At 37.4% G+C, this 18016-nt stretch overlaps 1 pseudogene; it reads left to right on the top strand.

Annotated features, from left to right (window-relative positions):
- The first annotated feature begins 548 nt into the window (after positions 1–548).
- On the top strand, positions 549–1622 carry LOC142440671 (periphilin-1 pseudogene; annotated as a pseudogene).
- The last annotated feature ends 16394 nt before the right edge of the window (positions 1623–18016 follow it).

Below are 18016 nucleotides of genomic sequence, written 5' to 3'. Positions count from 1 at the left end.
CATCTTGCATTCTAAGGTAGATCTTGGCATATTCTCTTTTGATTATGAATGAGATGTCATTCATCTTTATTTTATCATTCTCAGCAGAGTAAAGCATAGGAAGTCTGATTCAAAATGGCCAATATCAGTCCATTTCAGTTCACTAATGCTAAGAATATCAGGCTTTCTGAGTTCTGACCAATTTTTATTGATTTTCAATTTTCTATATTTATATTTCATATATTCCACATTCCTGTTATTAATTAATGTTTGCAGCTATTGCTTTTTAGTTTGAATTGTTCAAAATCAGTAAATGAAATTACCAAAAGTTTTGCTCCAGCCACTCTTTAATGTCCACTTTACCCAAGGAATAATTTCTTCCCCAGTAATTAATATTGTGAATGTCTTTAAACCTGTGAAGCTCATTTTTTATCACTCTATCAGAGGATGGTCCACTGGTATTCATAAAGCTCTCAGTGGTGAATCTCTCATAAGTGATCTACATGTAACTTCTTCCTGTTCTGGCTTACTTTGGAAGCTCTATTGAAAACCGTTTACCAGACAGGATCTCCGGGCGGCCCAGAGTCGTGGCTAGCAGAAGAGATGAAATGTGGTCTGGGTCTCATGGACGATACGACCATGAAAGACTTCCAAGAGAACGAGCAGCCCCTAGAAGTCATCCCAGTGATGGCTACCATAGAGTAGTTAATATTGTGCCAAAGAAACCACCACTACTAGAAACACCTGGTGAAGGAAGCTACAATAGATATTACAGTCATGTTGATTACTGAGCATATGACGAGGGCCGCAGTTTTTCTCATGATCGAAGAAGTGGTCCATCTCACAGAGGAGATGATTCTGGTTATAGATGGCCAAGAGATGATCATTCCAGAAGTTGCCAACCTGACTACAGGGATGTGAGAGATGGCTTTCGAAGAAAAAGTTTCTATTCTTCCCACTATACCAGAGAGCGGTCTCCTAATAAAAAGGACAATCCCTTTTTCAGAGAATCACCTGTAGGCCAAAAGGATTCCCCACACAGCCGGTCTGGAACCAGTGTCTGCAGTAGAGGCTACTCGCCAGAGAGGAGCAAGTCATACTCTTTCCATCAGTCTCAGCACAGAAGGAAAGAGAGACCTGTTGAGCCATTGAAAACTTCAAGAGATACTTCCCCCTCAAGTTCAGCAGTCTCTTCATCAAAGGTGTTAGCCAAGCCCGGGAGGCTCACCGAAAAGGAACTTGCGGGGACTGCAAGCAAGTGGGCTGCTGAAAAGCGAGAGAAGGCAGAAAGCAATCTACCTGAAATCTCCGAGTATGAGACGGGGCCCCCAGCACCATTGTTCATTGACCAACCAGAAGAACCCGAGTCAACTCCAACAGATGGCACAGAACTATTTGAAGAAGGTCAGCTAACCAGTCGCTCTAAAGCAATAGCATCCAAAACCAAGGAGATTGAACAGGTTTACCGACAAGACTGTGAAATGTTCGGGATGGTTGTGAAAATGCTGATTGAAAAAGATCCTTCATTAGAAAAGTCCATGCAGTTTGCCTTGAGGCAGAATTTGCTTGAAATCGGTGAGAGGTGTGTTGAAGAATTCAAGCATTTCATTTCTGAGTATGATACTTTGAGCCAAGGTTTTTGAGAGTCTTTATAAAAGATTTATTTTGCTCAAACTGAAGGAGTTTTTAGGTCTCCCCCACCCCTCTTGGATTGTGTAAATCTTTAATATATGGACTTTTGGGGGATGAAGAGAAATACTTTATGAGAGTTGACCACATTTCCAATGTCAAATAAACATCTAAAATAGTTGTAAAAAAAAGAAAGAAAACCGTTTACCTGGTTGACTACATGAGTACTTGAGACACAAAGGGCATGTTGATTCCAGCATCAGAACAACAAATAAGCCATCAGAGTACAACAAGCTGACAGATGACTGGTGGCCCCACTTTCTACCTCCAGCTGTTCTCTCTAGGCCTTTTATCTCCGTACTCATCCCATGTAATTATAGATTTTATACAATCTGTTGTCCAGGTACGCAATCTTCTATCAAACTCTTTGCATCTGGGAACTCTTATTGTAAAACCACTGATGAAGACACATTCTCCATACAGATATTAAAATTATATAGCTAGCTATAAAAACTCACTTCCATTGAATCAATGTTGGTTCACAGTATCTTTGTAGGACTAGATAAAATTGCCCCTGTGGGTTTCCAAGACTGTAACTCTTTACCCGAATAGTTTTCAACTGCAGGCTTTACTATTAGCAGACACATGTATAACCACTACACCTCCAGAGCTCAGTTAAAATTATATGTTGTTGTTGTTAGGTGCCATCAAGTCAGTGTTGACCCATAGCAACCTAGACACAACAGGATGAAACACCACACAACCTTGTGCCATCCTCATACCATTACCATGCCCAAGTCCATAGTTGCAGCCACTGGATCAATATATCTCTTTGAGAACTTTCCTCTTATCACTGCTCCTGCACTTGACCAAGAATAGTATCCTTTTCCAGGAGCAGGTCTCTCCTAACAACACTCTGAAAGAATATAAGAAAAAGGCTTGGCATTCTTCCCTCTGAGGAGCACTCTGGCTCTACTTCTTCCAAGACAGATTTGCTTGTCCTTTTAGCAGTCCATGGTACTTCTTATATTCTTTGCCAGCATCAAAATTCAAATGCACGGAGTCTCCTTCACTCTTTCTTGTTAAATAGCCAACTTTTCACATGCATGCGAGGTAATTGAAAGTACCATATCTTGAGTCAGGCACACCTTAGTCCTGAAAGAACAGCCCTTGCTTTTCAATACTTTAACAAACGCTTGTGCAGTAGGTTTACCTGATGCAACGAGTCTTTTGATCTCTTGATTGCTGCTTGAATATTGATTATCGATCCAACTGAGACAAAATCATTGACAACTTCATTCTTTTCTCCATTTATCATGATGTTATCTATTAGTCCAGTTGTGAAGATTTTGGTCTTCTTTATACTGAGTTGTAATCCATTTTGAAGGCTGCAATCCTTGAGCTTCATCAGCAAGTGCCTCAAGTCCTCACTTTCAGCAAGCAAGGCTGTGTCATCTGCTTATCTCAGGTTGATAAGAAGCCATCCTCCATTCCTGATGTCACATTCTTCTTCATATGATCCAGCTTCTCTGATGATTTACTCAGCATACAGATTGAATAAAAATAACCAGAGGATACAACCCTGACACACACCTTCATTGGTTTTAAACCATACATTATTCCATTGTTCTGTTCTCACCACTACTTCTTCATCCATGTACAAGCGCCACATGAGCACAATCAAGAATTCTGGAATTCCCATTCTTCTCAAAGGTAGCCATAGTTTATTATGGTCCAGTCAAATGACTTGGCACAGTCAATGAATCACAAGTAAACATCTTTCTGGTATTCTTTATTTTGCGCCAAAAGCCATCTGACATCAGAAATTATATCTCTGGTTCCATATCCTATTCTGAATCTGGCCTAGACCTCTGACAGTTCCCTGTCAATGTATTGATGGAACCATTGTTGGAAGGTCTTCGGCAAAACTATCTTTCTTTTGATCTTCAGCAAAATTTTGCTGGCATGTATGCAATGATAAGTGTTCCATAAATTGAGCATTCTATTGGGTCACCTTTCTTATATAGATTTCTATTTATTTTAATTTATATGTATTTATAATTTATCACATATATAATAATTATTATGTATGTATATGATAATGTCTTCTGTGGACTGGTGAAGGATCAAATAAAAAGCAAATCCTAATAAAAAGATTAACCTAGAGTTTCATCCTCCAAACACAAGTCATTTATTAAAATTATAGTGTCTTTTCTCTTCCAAGTCACTCTAATGAAATGAACAGCAGAAAGGTTATGAAGGAACTCCTTGTTGCAAGGGTCCCCTGGGTCTCCCATACAATGTCTATAATTTAGCAATGCTACTCAAAGTCCTTCTAACAAAACTCTGTTCCCCTCAACCAATTGCCAGGATTAAACTGCCTCTCTATCCCATTTGATTTAAAAGCCTGGTTTAGGGTTTTTCTAGAGGCAGGTAATTTTTTTTTCTCAGAGCAATGTTCCCCAGAGCTGACATGAGTAGATTTATACATGGAATAAATCTTGACAAAACAGTACACAGCAGTTCAATTAACCTGCTTCAAGAGAACCTAATGTAATTGCCGAAGTGCAGTCCCTTCAGCTGAGGTGGTCGGGTTTGAGGCTAACTTCATTATGGAAGGGTAAATGCTTCAGTGTTAGCTTTTCCTTTGGCAGCCAAATTTCACACAAAGCTAACCACCAAAATTGCTAAGCAATAACAGACAATTGAGGGATGCAGGAACAGTTTATGCATTGCCCTAAAATGGTAATAATAATATTCAGAAAATCTAAACCACTGAAAAAGCAGTACAATCTTTGTTCTCTGATTTAATATATTAAAGAGAAAAAAAGGTAGTGAGAAGTAGAAGTTTGACAGATTAAAAATCACTAAGTGCTAGCGTTAGGAAAGATAAGTTTGACTGGGCATATGTGGATTTAATGAGGTGAGTGGAATGTTTGTTTGTTTTTACTTTTCTCCACAAGTAAAATTAGCTATTGGATATCGGTAGAACTTTTCACAAAATGAATTATCATTCTCTTTGAAACATTTTACCAATTCTTTGTTCTGGGAACTATCTTACTTTGCAATGTTCTCAAAAGAGACTATTCGGAAGAATGAGTGTTTATACACAGAATAGTGGTAGAATAAGGGAAACAAACTACTGGCATGCCTACTAACTTCATTTGTCTGGTGACGACCCTTCATATTTTCAACATGAAAAATGACTTCTTCCCTTCAAACTCTATTCCTTACACCCTGCATTTTCAGGGTGTGAGTTGAAAGGTATAACACAACTCTTTTGTTAGTTTGCCATACTCTGTTTTGGTGCTGGAAGCTATTCCACCAATAGTGGACAGGTCTCAGTCGTTTGCAGAATAAGGCAGAGATGAAGAGACAACTTCTAAAATTGTACGACTGAAAGACTTATGGGAAGCAGAGGCACCATGTTGGATCGTGTCATAATATGAATTACTTAGGTGGGAAAGCACTCCGGGGACTGGGGAGGAGCTGATTCTTCAAAGTTAAGCTAATCTGAATGATGTGGATATAACTAAGCTTTCAAGACCTCTGGTTACTGATGTGGAGCAACTGAAAAATTAGAAGAAAAATTCAAACATGTCCAATAATAACTGGAACATGGGATATGAAAAATATAAATCCAGGACATATTGATGTTGTTACAAAAATGGAATGCATATGGGCCATTTTGAACTAGACGTCAATTTAGTCTGCCTGGGACGAAAAACTAAAGATAAATGGCAACACATTCAAAGTCAAAAAGAACATTTCTAGATTTATCTTGAAGTAAAATGCTGTGAGATATAATATGGAAACACCTACAATGAAGACCACTTAATAGAATTATTTAAATTTTCATACCAACTACTAAAGTCAAAGATGAAGAAATTTAGGAATAATGAAATGCCTTTCCACCACCTGTGCATCAATTTTATTGTGGCGGGGGATTTCAAATACCAGCAAAGTGACCCAGATTGAATTGGTTTTAGCAGAGCTTCCAGATTAAGAACAGACTAGTAAGTAGGAATGGGTTGTCTACTTTTGAGAAATTAGTCAATTAAAAGTTTATGAACATTGTCAGATACTGAAAATCTCATGAAGAACAGCAGAACATTGTCTGAGATATTTCCAGAAAATTAACCTTCTGGGTTGGAAGACACAAAATATGACTGAGGAAGAGCTGCCTTCTCAAAGTGGAGTCAACCAAATGCTATGTAAGGCCCTCAGGACCTTAATTTGCTGATGCTGTATAACTCAGAATGAGAAGACATGTCTACAAACATCTGTTAATCATTGGAACTTGGAATGTAGGGAGCATGGACCAGAAAAATTGGAAGTCATCAAAATGAAATAGACTGCAGAGACCAACATCCCAAGTAGTCATGGGTTGAAATGGACTTACATTTGCTTTTTTGCATCAGGAAGTCATGTGGTTTGCTATGCCCAAAATGAGTTTTAATAGGACTGGATTTCCACTCATCATCAAAAAGGATACCTCAAGATCAATCTTTTACAGGGTAATTCCTATTTACACATGATGAAACTCGGTTAATGCAATCATTATTCAAATTTGCATAACAACTACTAAAGCTAGCAGTGCAGAAGTTGATGAATTTTACCAATGTCTTATATCTGAAATTGATCAAATATGCAATCAAGGTGCATTAAAACTTACTGGTCATTAGAATTAAAAAGTAGAAAGAAATGATAATCTGTAGTTAACAAAAATCCCTTGGAGGCTTCCTAAGTCTGTTCTCTTTGGTAAACAAGCTTCTGTCTTGCTTGTTATGTTTATAGTCGTATTCTATATGGTAGAAACAACTCCAAAGATCCCATGATAGAATTTTACAAAACCAAAGACTTATTCAATGCTAAAACCATTTTTCTTTTTACAAAATTTATTATTAATTGGGAGTTAATACATATATCATCCCATAATAGTTCAATTATGTCAAGCAGTATTGCACAATCGACAGCACAATCAGTAAACTGCAATCATATATGTGGATTTTGCCAATTTCAGGTTGAAGCTGAAGAAATTTAAAAAAAATCCATTAGAGCCAAAATATGATCTGAAGTATATACTACCTAATTTAAGGACCACAATAAGATCATACGAGTGGATTTTAATCATTCCTCACTAATGACCAAAGACCAGAGCAGCTTTAAAATGATTTTTAAAATTTTGAATTAGGTAGGGTTTTTTATTTCAAATATTCAATTCTACACTCAACAGTCCAAACAACCCATCAACACCTACTATTCTTTCCCACTGCCCTCCACTGATTTCCTTTTTCTCTAATGGATTTCTATCCGTTCTTTCACCCAAATCAATACTTAACAACCTTCTATTGCATTGCTTTATCTTCCCATCCTCACTTCACCCTCAAGGAGAAATTACTTAATCTCTTCCCTTTGTTATGCAATCCTTTGCCTCAGTTTCTATACTTACAGTCATATTCTCACTCAAGAATTGTATTTTTGTGATTGAAAAAATTCACTCGCCACAATGTCTTTGTTAATTTGTTATACTGTAGTAATTTGCATGTTTCTGTGATTCTGACACCTGTATTTCAAATTATGGCAGGGTCACCCCAAATGAACAGATTTCAGCAGAGTTCCATATAACATCAGACTATAAATAAAAATAAGCTATCCACTTTTGAGGAATTACTGACTGAAAATCTTGGATAGCATTGCAACATTATAGATACAGAAAACCCCATGAATAGAAACAGAAAAGTTTCAGAGATAATGCCAGAAGATGAGTCCTTCAGACCAGAAGGCCCTCAAAATATGAGCGAGGGAGAGCCGCCTTCTTGAATTTGAGGCCACAAGAATGACATCAATGGAGTAAAACCTTTGTGACCTTCATTTACTGCTGGGGCACAAATCAAAATGAGAAGGAAAAATGTAAATAACAATTAATTATTAGACTTGGAATGTACAATATATGAATCTAGGAAAATTGGAATTAAAAAATGAAACATAAATATCAATATTGTAGGCACAATTGAGTTGAAATGGACTAGTTATGCCATTATGAATCAGAAAATAATATGGTTTATAACAGTCATGGGATTCAAACAATTGAACAACCAATTCAATGCCCTAATGACCATTTTAATCATGAAATAACTCAAAAAAGTTTATTATTTCATACAGTTAATACATAAATAAGAACAATAAAAGAAGTACACAAAACTAAATTATAGGAAAATATTGCCCACGTGAACATTAAAAAAGAGCAATGTATGTAACTTTGTGATTCCCAAATTGGGCTGCTGCCTGGCTGCTCACTAGGAAGACCTGTAATTGCAAGTGCCACTTTAACAACTGGTTCACCAAACTCTACACAAAGTACATAAAGATTCTACCAAACCTGTGCAAACTGGCTGAATCCTACCACTGGTTTACTATACGGGGAATGAGGTAGTCATAACAAATGGCATTGCATTCATCAGAAGGAAATTTTAAGATCAACCTTGAAGGGCAATGCTCTCTGTGATAGTATTATTTCTATGTACCCAAGGAAATCAAATTATTCAAATGCATGTATGCCCCAAACACTGACACGGTTGTTAAGTACCTTCCCGTAGGTAGGTTCCGACTCACAGCTAACATGACACCACAGATTTAGTACTACCCTGTAGTGGTCCAGGGCCACCCTCATAATTGATCTTGTCCTTGAACCCATTGTTGCAACCACAATGTCAATCCATCTCATTGAAGGCCTTCTGCGTTTTTGTGCCCCTTCACTCTTCCAAGCATGGTGCTTTCACAAGGGACTGATCTCCCTAGACAACATGTCCAAAATAAGACAAAGTCTCATCATTCTTGTATCTAAGAAGCACTCTGGCTATACTTCTTCCAAGACAGACTTATTAGTTATTTGCCCATCCATGGTGCTTTCAATATTCTTTGCCAGCACTCAGTTTCAAATGAATCCATTCGATTTTGGCTGTCCTTAGTCAACATCTAACTTTCACATGTGTAGGAGACAGTTGAAAATACCATGGTTTGGGTTAGGTTAACCTCCTTCCTCAAAGTAAGATCACTGGCTTTTCAATATCCTAAAGAGGTCACGGGCAGTAGATATGCCCGATGTAATGCTTCTTTTGATTTCTTGACTGCTGCTTCCATGAGCAGTGATTGTGGATCCAAGCAGGATCATTTTTTAGGATCATTTTATTGGGACTCTTACAAACTCGTGCTACAACCCATATATGGATCACATACGGTGTGTTTGCACATATGTGGCTTTCAGTCTTTTCTAGACATTTAATTCTATTGAGCCCTTGGTATGAGTTCCCCTTTCTTTCCTTCCTTCCTCCCACCTTCATAATCCCTTGATAGCTTATAAAATATTATTTTCACATCTCACATCGACAGCTGTCTCCCTTCCCCCATGTTTCCTGTTGTTCTTCTCCCTGAAGAGGGGTGTATGGTTATGTGTCAATTATCGTGATCGGTTCCCCCTTTCTCCCTTCCTATCAATCCCCTGTTTATCCCTACCCTTTTGGTATCATATTCCCACTCCTGTTCCTGGATTTTTTGTGTCATGAGCCCCCATCTCTCATCTATACCTATGTACATGCTCCAGTCTAGTCTGAATTGAGAAGCAGCACTGGGGTCATGATAGTGGGGATGAGGAAGCCTCAAGGAACCAGAGGAATATTGTGTGTTTCATCAGTGGTCTCCTGTACCCCGGATGACTCTTCCTTCCCTATGGCTCCTCTGTAAGGAGACTTGTTCCACTGTCTACAGATGGGCTTTGGGTCACCACTCCAACCCCCCTCATTCTCAACAATATGTTTTTGTTTTTTATGTGTCTTCTGATGTCTACTACCCAGTTCCAATGATTCCTCATGATCACACAGGAGGAGTAGACTTGTTGCTTCACTGCTGAATGGCCACTTGTTTAACTTTAAGCCTTAAAACCAGAGATGGTATATTTAATAGCTGGGCACTATCCATCTTTTTCACCACATTTGCTTATACACCCGTTTTTCTTCATTGATTGTGTCAAGAGGTTAAGCATCTCAGACTGTTGATTTGTTAGAATAAAGTGCTCTTGTACTGAGGGAGGATATCAGCAGAGGTCCGAAATCCATCCACTACCTCAGTGTATTTCCATATAAACATATGTACATAGGTCAATACCTCTATTTTTTGGGTAATGTATTTACATATGCACACACCTATGCATATATCTCTATCCATTGCTTTTCTTTCCTGTTTTCTTTTACCTTCCTGCAGGAGGAAATTTTTGACAACTTCAATCTTTGCTCAAATTAGCATGATGCTATCTGTTGGTCCAGTTGTGAGGGTTTGGGTCTTGTTTATATTGAATTGTAATCCATCCTGAAGGCTACCATTCTTCACCTTCATAAGCAAGTGCCTCAAGTCCTCCTCACCTTCAGCAAGCAAGGTTGTATCATCTGCATACCTCAGGATATCCATAAACATTCCTCCGACCCTGATGCCATATATTCTTCATATAATCCAGTTTATCCGGTGAATTGCTCAGCATACAGATCGACTAACTATATTGAGCAGATAAAATGCTAACACACACCTTTCCTGATTTTAAACCAGGCAATGCTGTTCCAAATCCCTGTTCTGTTTCTCCAACTGCCTCTTGATCCATGTATAAGTTCCACATGAGCACAATCAAGTGTTCTAGATTTCTCCTTCTTCTCAAGGTTATATATAGCTCATTATGATCCACACAGACAAATGCATTGGAATATTCAATGAAACACAAATAAACATCTTTCTGGTATTCTCTGCCTTCAGCTGAGATCCATCTGACATCAGTAGTGTTATCACTTGTCCCATGTTCTCTTCTGAATCCAGTCTGGACTGCTGGCAGCTTCCTATAGTGTTGGGTGATCTTTAAGAAATTTTATTTGCATTCAAAATGAAAGATATTGATCTATAATTTGGACATTCCATTGGTTCACCTTTCTTTGGAATGGGTACAGAGATGAATCGCTTCCAGTCAATTGGCCAAGTAGCTGTCTTCTGACTTTTGGGGCATAGAGTGGTGAATGCTTTCTGAACTTCATTAGCAAGTTGAAACTTTTCCATTGGTATTCCTTTTGAGTCTGCAGTCTTGTATTTGGCTAATTCTTTCAGTGCAGATAGAAATTCTTCCTTCAGTATCACCAATTCTTGTTCATATTGACAATTCATTCTGACATGGTGGAATGTCAAACAGCTCCTTTTGCTATAGTGTCTGTTTATGCCTCCACCTTCTTTTGATGTTTCTTGCATAATTCACTATTTTGCCCATTGACTCTTTCAATATTGTAATTGAGGCTGGGATTTTTTTCTTTGAGTCCTTTTGGTTTAAAATATACTGATTGTTTTTCCTTTTTTGGTTTCCTAATTCTAAGACTGCACACATTTTATTATAATATTTTGCTTTGTCTTCTCTAGCTGAGCTTTGAAAATGTCTCTTCAGCATTTTAACGCCATCCTTTCGTGCATTTGCCTCAGCCCTTCTGCAATTGAGAGGAAGTTTCAGAGTCTCTTCTGAAATCTACTTTGATCCTTTTTTCCCTCTCATTTCAATGACATTTTGTTTTCTTCAAGAATGATGTTCCTGATGTCCCAAAGCTCATGAGGTCTTCTGTCATTAGTGTTCAAAGCAGCAACTCTGTTCTTGTGATAGTCTCAAAATTCATGTGGGATAAACTCAAGGTTGTATTTTGGTTTCAAGGATTAGTATTCTCCAGCTTCAGCTTGAGTTAGTTTACATGTCAGCAATTGATGGTCCATTCCACAGCCAGCACCCTGATTGGTTTTAGCTGCTAATATTGTTTCTCCTTCTTCTCTTCTTCTAGATGTAGTTCATTTGGTTTGTTTATTCCACCCAGATAAGTCTAAGTATCTAGTCACCATTTGTGTTGTTGAAAAAAGGTATTTGCTATGAAGAAGTTGTTGGTCTTTCAAAATGCTAACACATTTGCTTCTATTACTGAGACCACATGCCTACTACCAGTCTCTTCTTTATGTTCACAACTTTTGTATGGCCAATTATTATCGATGCATATTGATTGAATGTTTGATCAATTGCAGATGGAAGACATGGTAAAACCTTTCCATATCATAATCTTGGCCTTCTTTTTTTCCATGTGTGTCTGTTCTCAAATAAAGTGTTCTCAAATAATTGTTGGTTTGGGGGCCAGGGGGGTTGATGTTTCTCAAATATTTTGGCATGCTCTATTTATGTTCTCATTTGTTTCTGGGAGGGTTTTTTTTGTTTTCTTTTGATTTGTTTATAAATTCATCCTTTACTGCATCTAATGCCCAGTCATTTTAAAATCATATGTTCTTCAATTTCCATGCATTTGAATTTTTAACCCTGATTCAATTGTTGACTTCTTGTTTTATAACATTGTGGTTTGAGGAAATATAGTTAGAACCTCAATATTTTATTTTTAAACTTTGGAAGCATGGTGTATGACCTAACATATGGTCTATTCTACAGGATGTTCCATCGGTACTAGAAAAAAATGCATATCATGTTGCTGTCGGTGGGAGTGTCCTGTATATGGCAATGAGGTTGTATTGGTTAATTATATTGTTTAGTTCTTCTGTGTGTCTGTAAGAATTTGGTTAATATATTTTGATGGTCTTTCATAGAATATATATGTTTATTATGGGTATGATTCTTTAAAAATATTTTATTGAGAGCTCTTACAATGCTTATTACAACCCATACATCAATTGTATCAGGCATATTGGTACATATGTTGCTATTAGTTGTGCTTCTTAATGTATTATTTTAATGATCATTTAATTTCTATCTTTCATGAGTTTTTTGTCTTGAAGTCAGTTTTATGAGATTAATTTGTGGTGATTATTCTTTTTTAAAGGGGGGCTAATAATTAGCTTGCAATTTTTTCTATCCTTTTGTTTTAGTCTAATTTTATCTCAATGGCTAAGGATGTTTCCTACAGGCAACATATTGCTTTCTTATTCAGTCTGCTACTCTCTGTCTCTTGATTTGTGCATTTAATCCACAAACAATCACTATCATTATTTACCTGGGCTGATTTCTTGCTGTCATTTTGCTGTGATTTTTTTTCTTGTGTGTGTTGGTATGTGATTGGTTTTATTGGTTTCTTTGTCCTTGCTCTATTTCTGTGTTGTTTTGAGTACTGTTTTTACTGTAGGGATATTGTTCACTCTATAGAGCTATCAGGTTTGAATACTGCTGTTGAGTCTATGTCCAATGTGTTTTAAATGTCGGTCCTATTTTAATGAAATTATTTATTTATTTATTGGAAATAGGTTTGTTTCTCCTTCATATTGGAGGGATAGTTTTGCAAGATACCTGGTTAGCTGCCTGTTTGTGTTTTTTTCTTTCTGGATCTTATATATATCATTCCATTTTGTTTGCAATGATCTGGTTTCTGGTGAGACATCTGAGCATGTTCTTATTGGTTCCCATTGTAGACGAATGCTCTTTTTTTCCCAAAGTTGTTCTCAGGAGTCTCTCGGTATGGACTAAAATAAACCTTGATGGTTTTCTTTGGGATCCAGCCCATTTGAGTTTCTCTCAGCTTCTTTAATAACTATTTTTTCCTCTTCAATGGTGTTAAGGAAATATTCTTTACTTATTTCTTTAACTATATTCCCCATGGATAGTTGCTTCTTCCACTTCTAGAATCCAAGTGTAATGTCTTAGCTTGGAAGTTCCACTTACTTTGAAATCTGTTGATATCAATGACACTGCTAATGGCTCAAATACTAGTAGTGTGACTCCTAACATCACAGCAACACAAAAGCCGCTTCCATGTAACTAATTGGTAGTATCCTTTTGTACTATTTCTCATGTGACAGTGTTTTGTGTGTGTGTGTGTGTGTGTGTGTGTATATGATGTATGTATAAATTCTTAAAACACAATCTGGCATATAATTGTTCTTATAATTCCCCAAAATTTTTATCTTGGTTCCTGTTGAAATGGAATTAAGTCCACACATTAATTTTTTAAAGCATTAATATTCTTACTATACTGATTCCTATTTAAAAATCGGATATCTTTTCATCCTAAGTATAAAATATATATAGATACCCTTTATGAAAATAACTAAATGTCAGAAAACTTTATAAAACCTACCTTGAAATTAGATCTCATGTCTGATTGTGTATGTGCCTCTGTGTACTATGTTGGGAGCATATCCATTTAATTTTTATTATAACTTAAGTATAAATTATGGATGGGTGGGTCTTCACTATTATTCAAAGTGACCTTAGTTTACATAGGTTAGTATCATAACTTTTCTGTGAGTTCTAATACGGAATCAACAACCCTATATAATCCACCATTACCCGCTCCCACTTGATTTCTAAGCAGTTCCCTTTTCCAAAGGAATTGATACAATCAGTAGGTCTTTCTGTTCAGGGCCAGACTAACTTAATGATTAACCACCCATCTGTACAAACACATGTGATCTAAAACAAATAACATATACAATTTTAATTGAAGTCCAAGCATATAATATTTATCTTAAAAATTACATGAGAAAGCATGTTGGTACCTTATTTTTAATCCTAGAAGCTTACTGTTTTTTTAAAAAAGACAACTAAGCTAGTGCAAATCAAAAACATAAATATAACTTAAGCCACTTGGTGGCCAAGTTCTCTGGGCTCAGGTAGTAATGCCAGGTAAGCCAGCTTTACATTAGCAATTATACTGAGTCTTAATTCAAAGGCTTAACAATAAAATAGCTGAATTGTGCTGAAGAACTTATGATTTGTATGACAATAATTCAAAGAGAACACAGTGTCTATAATTTAAATTCTAAATAAGGTAAAGCTAGCTGGAAACATAAGAATTAATTCCAGTGCGTTTGTCCTATTGTAGACTATAGAAGATAGTGACCCCGACTGTTAGTAAATTTATCAAGCAGGATCAAATTTGAGTGCTTGGAGTAGAATTACTGTTCTAATGTTAATTAGCTGGAAAATATTAGACAAATTAAATTTTCAATATGTATCAATGAAAAACAGATTATCAGACTACATAATTTATCTCCATGGCTCTCAACTGGGGACAGTTTTGGTAGTCCCAACATAAAGAGCGCTACTGGCATCGACTGGGTAGAAGCTGGGGATGCTACAGAATACCTTTCATAGGAAAATCCTCACAACAAAGACTCACATAGTCTAAAATTGTAATAGTCCTGAGGTTGAGAAATTCTGTTTTACAAGTATGTTGGGTATAAATAGGATAAACCTGAAATGTGCAGTTCTTCTTGAACACAGGCTCTGACTATGGTATGCTCTAATATGCACACGTTTATCACTGATTTAATTGTCTGAGTTCCTTCCTTTTCCTCTTTATCCTTTCATGGGAGCACTTTAGGGTATCCCAGGTTTGGGGGTTACCCCTTTGTAGAGTGTTCCTTTTGTGGTGTCCAACATCACACTTGGGAATTTTATATATTCCTTTGCGCTCTTTGTTGATTTTTCATTTGCTCATCAAACGTAATTGAGGGAATAGGCTTCATGATCACTAATTTATTTCTCCAATGTTATTACTTTGCTCTTTTACTGTGGCATCTAATTCATAGACCTTATTTTTCCCTCTGCAATTCTGTTGTAGTGTTTCTATATTTCCCATAATCCTCTTGATACTTTCTCCATTCATTCAAAGTACCTGAACATAATTCTGAACTTCTTGTAGTGTCTGGGCCTAGTTTTCAGGATAATCCTTTCCATCAGAATGTTGTTCAGTTGTGAGAATTTTGGTTTTTATCAAATTGAATTGTAATCCGGAAGCCTGCTATCTGTGATCTTCATCAGCAAGTACTTCAATTTCAACTCACTTTGAGCAAGCGAGACTCTTTTTGCAATGGTGAGGGCAATGAGATTACCAAGTGAGATAGTTAAAGTTTACTGTGCCAACCTGGCCGATAAACACATGTGGGATTATTGAAGGGCGGAGAGATAAATGGCTCGGTGAGCCTTGCCTTTCTAGTTCTTGGGTGTCTTGCTTTGTGATGGTCGGACCAGGGTCCAGCTGCCTTAGCCAGTTCCTGCTTAAGCTGGTGATACTCACTTCTTGTGAGGCATCCTGAAGGAGAAGCCACATGGACTTACTCCGATGCAGCCCTGGATGCTGGAGCAGCCGTGTGGAGACCCCTGCCAGCGCTGAGATGCTTGTTTCTTAAGATGAGTGTATAGCCTAACTTACAAACTCCTTAAATTGTGAACTACATTCATTGCATTTTCAGAAGGTAACAAGTTATAATTAAATTAGCTAATACTTGTTGCACTTATGCCAAAAACTGTTTTAAATGTTTACTGGTTGCTAGGTGCCATCAGTTGGTTTTGACCCATAGTGACACTATGGACAACAGAATGAAAGAGTCCATGGTCCTGTGCCATCCCCACAATTGTTCCTATGCCAGAGACCATTGTGGCAGCCACTGTCTCACTCCATCTCCTTGAGGGCATTCCTCTTTTTTGCGGGTCTTCTACTTTGCCATGCAAAATGTCCTTCTCCAGGGACTGGCATTTCCTGACAAAATGTCCAAAGTATATAAAATGAAGCCTTGCCATTTTTGCCTCTAAGGAATACTCTGGTTGTACTTCTTTGAAAACATAACTATTTGTCCTTTTGGCAGCCAACAGTATTTTCAATTTTCTTCTCCAGCACCATAATTCAAATGCATAGATTCTTCTTAAGTCTTCCCTATTTGATGTGTCATTTTGCAGCAGGAGTGCTGCTCCCCCCCCCACCCCCAACCCAAGATTCTTAAAGTGGGAGAATAGCAACACCTGCCCCCAGACTCCTGTAGACAGTGGAGCAGCAGTGCAAACCACTTCAGTGAGGTGTGCTCCCCTCCAGCACAGCTAACTTTTACCTGGTCCTGAAGCAACTGAAACAGCCATGCTTCTTACATCGCTGGTCTCTGTGCAATAGCTATTTGCATGGGCAGCTTGATACAGACATAACCGATGCCCAAGCCTTACCTCCTCCTTTTTGGCCCCTTTCCTCCTTTCCTGATTTGTTTTCTCACACCCCACCTGAAAAAGTCCAACATCTCTCACGTGTTCTACATGTACCCAGAATAACAATACCTAAGATCAGGAATTCCCACTCACAAGGCAAGCTCGATATTTATTTATTTTCCAGATCGGTACTTCTGTTCTATTGTAATACTCTCTTTATGTTTGGGGAGTTTTTCCCAGATTTTCTTCTAGTGACCTCTTTTGGGATAGCCCTATCTTCTGAGAATGTACACCCTCCCCCCAGGCAAATGTGCAGTCTTTTATGTTATGACAACCCTCTAAATAAGAACTCTATTTACCCCCCTGCCTGCCCACATAGGCCCACAGTCACGTTGCCATAGCAACATAAATTAGCACTCTCACTCAGACTGCACCCAAATAGTCTGTCTCTTTGGTTCTTTGTTAATTCTCATGACCTCTGTTAAAACACATTTTCCTATTATTATTACAAATTTGTTGACATTTCTAGACATTGCTTATTATTACGATTACATCTTTCATTTATTCTCACTCTCCTTCCACCACACTTTGCCCTATTCGTCTACCTTGTCTCTATTTGACCACTGTATGAACTTCAGACCCTCTTGGAACTCTCATACATTGCTAATTGAGCCAACTGCCTCTACATGGCCAGTAGCTTACACACCAGTTATAACTATAAAACAATAGCAAGAAAATAGCACTCAACCACAGGAAGTTAAAAAAATAAAGAAAAACAAGCAAAAGAGCTCTACATAAATAAATAATCAATGAAACCCAAACCCAATGTAGCACCCTGAAGAACAGGCCATTGAACTACCAGAAATGAACTCAGAAGAAAGGTGGTTTAGATCCTTGTAGGAAATGATCACAAGGACAGAAGAAAAAAATTGAAAAACCAAAATTCTTAAAAGAATCCCAGGAGACAACAGTGAGACAGCAGAAATTAGACAACACAGTAATAGATCAGGGTACTAGAATGGCTGAAAAGGGAAATTCACTGAGTACAATCAACGAAAAAAATCAACAACAATAAAACACTTAAATGTATCAGAAGAGAGCCTGAGAATAATGTGAGATTATGAAGATTAACAAATTTCATGTCATCAGGATTCTGGAACTAGAGGAAATTTTGAAAACTACAGAAAAAATTTAATGAAAAATCACGGTGAAAAAAATCCTCAACATACTAGAGAAGAAAATAACTAATGAAGAAAATGAGAGGCTGCCAAATAGGATACATCCCCCAGAAGAAAATCAGTAATATGTAATCTTAACATATGTATATGCACCCAATCAAACACCCTGGAAGTACATCAATTAAATGCTCCCAGAGTTGAAAACAGAAATAAACAGCTCTAAAATAATAGTAGATTTCAGAATACAAATTTCAGG

Source organism: Tenrec ecaudatus, chromosome 2 (genome assembly GCF_050624435.1).
Source record: "Tenrec ecaudatus isolate mTenEca1 chromosome 2, mTenEca1.hap1, whole genome shotgun sequence".
Taxonomy (NCBI): Eukaryota; Metazoa; Chordata; class Mammalia; order Afrosoricida; family Tenrecidae; genus Tenrec; species Tenrec ecaudatus.
Note: the sequence above shows the minus strand (reverse complement) of the source record. Positions and strands in the feature narration are given on the sequence as shown.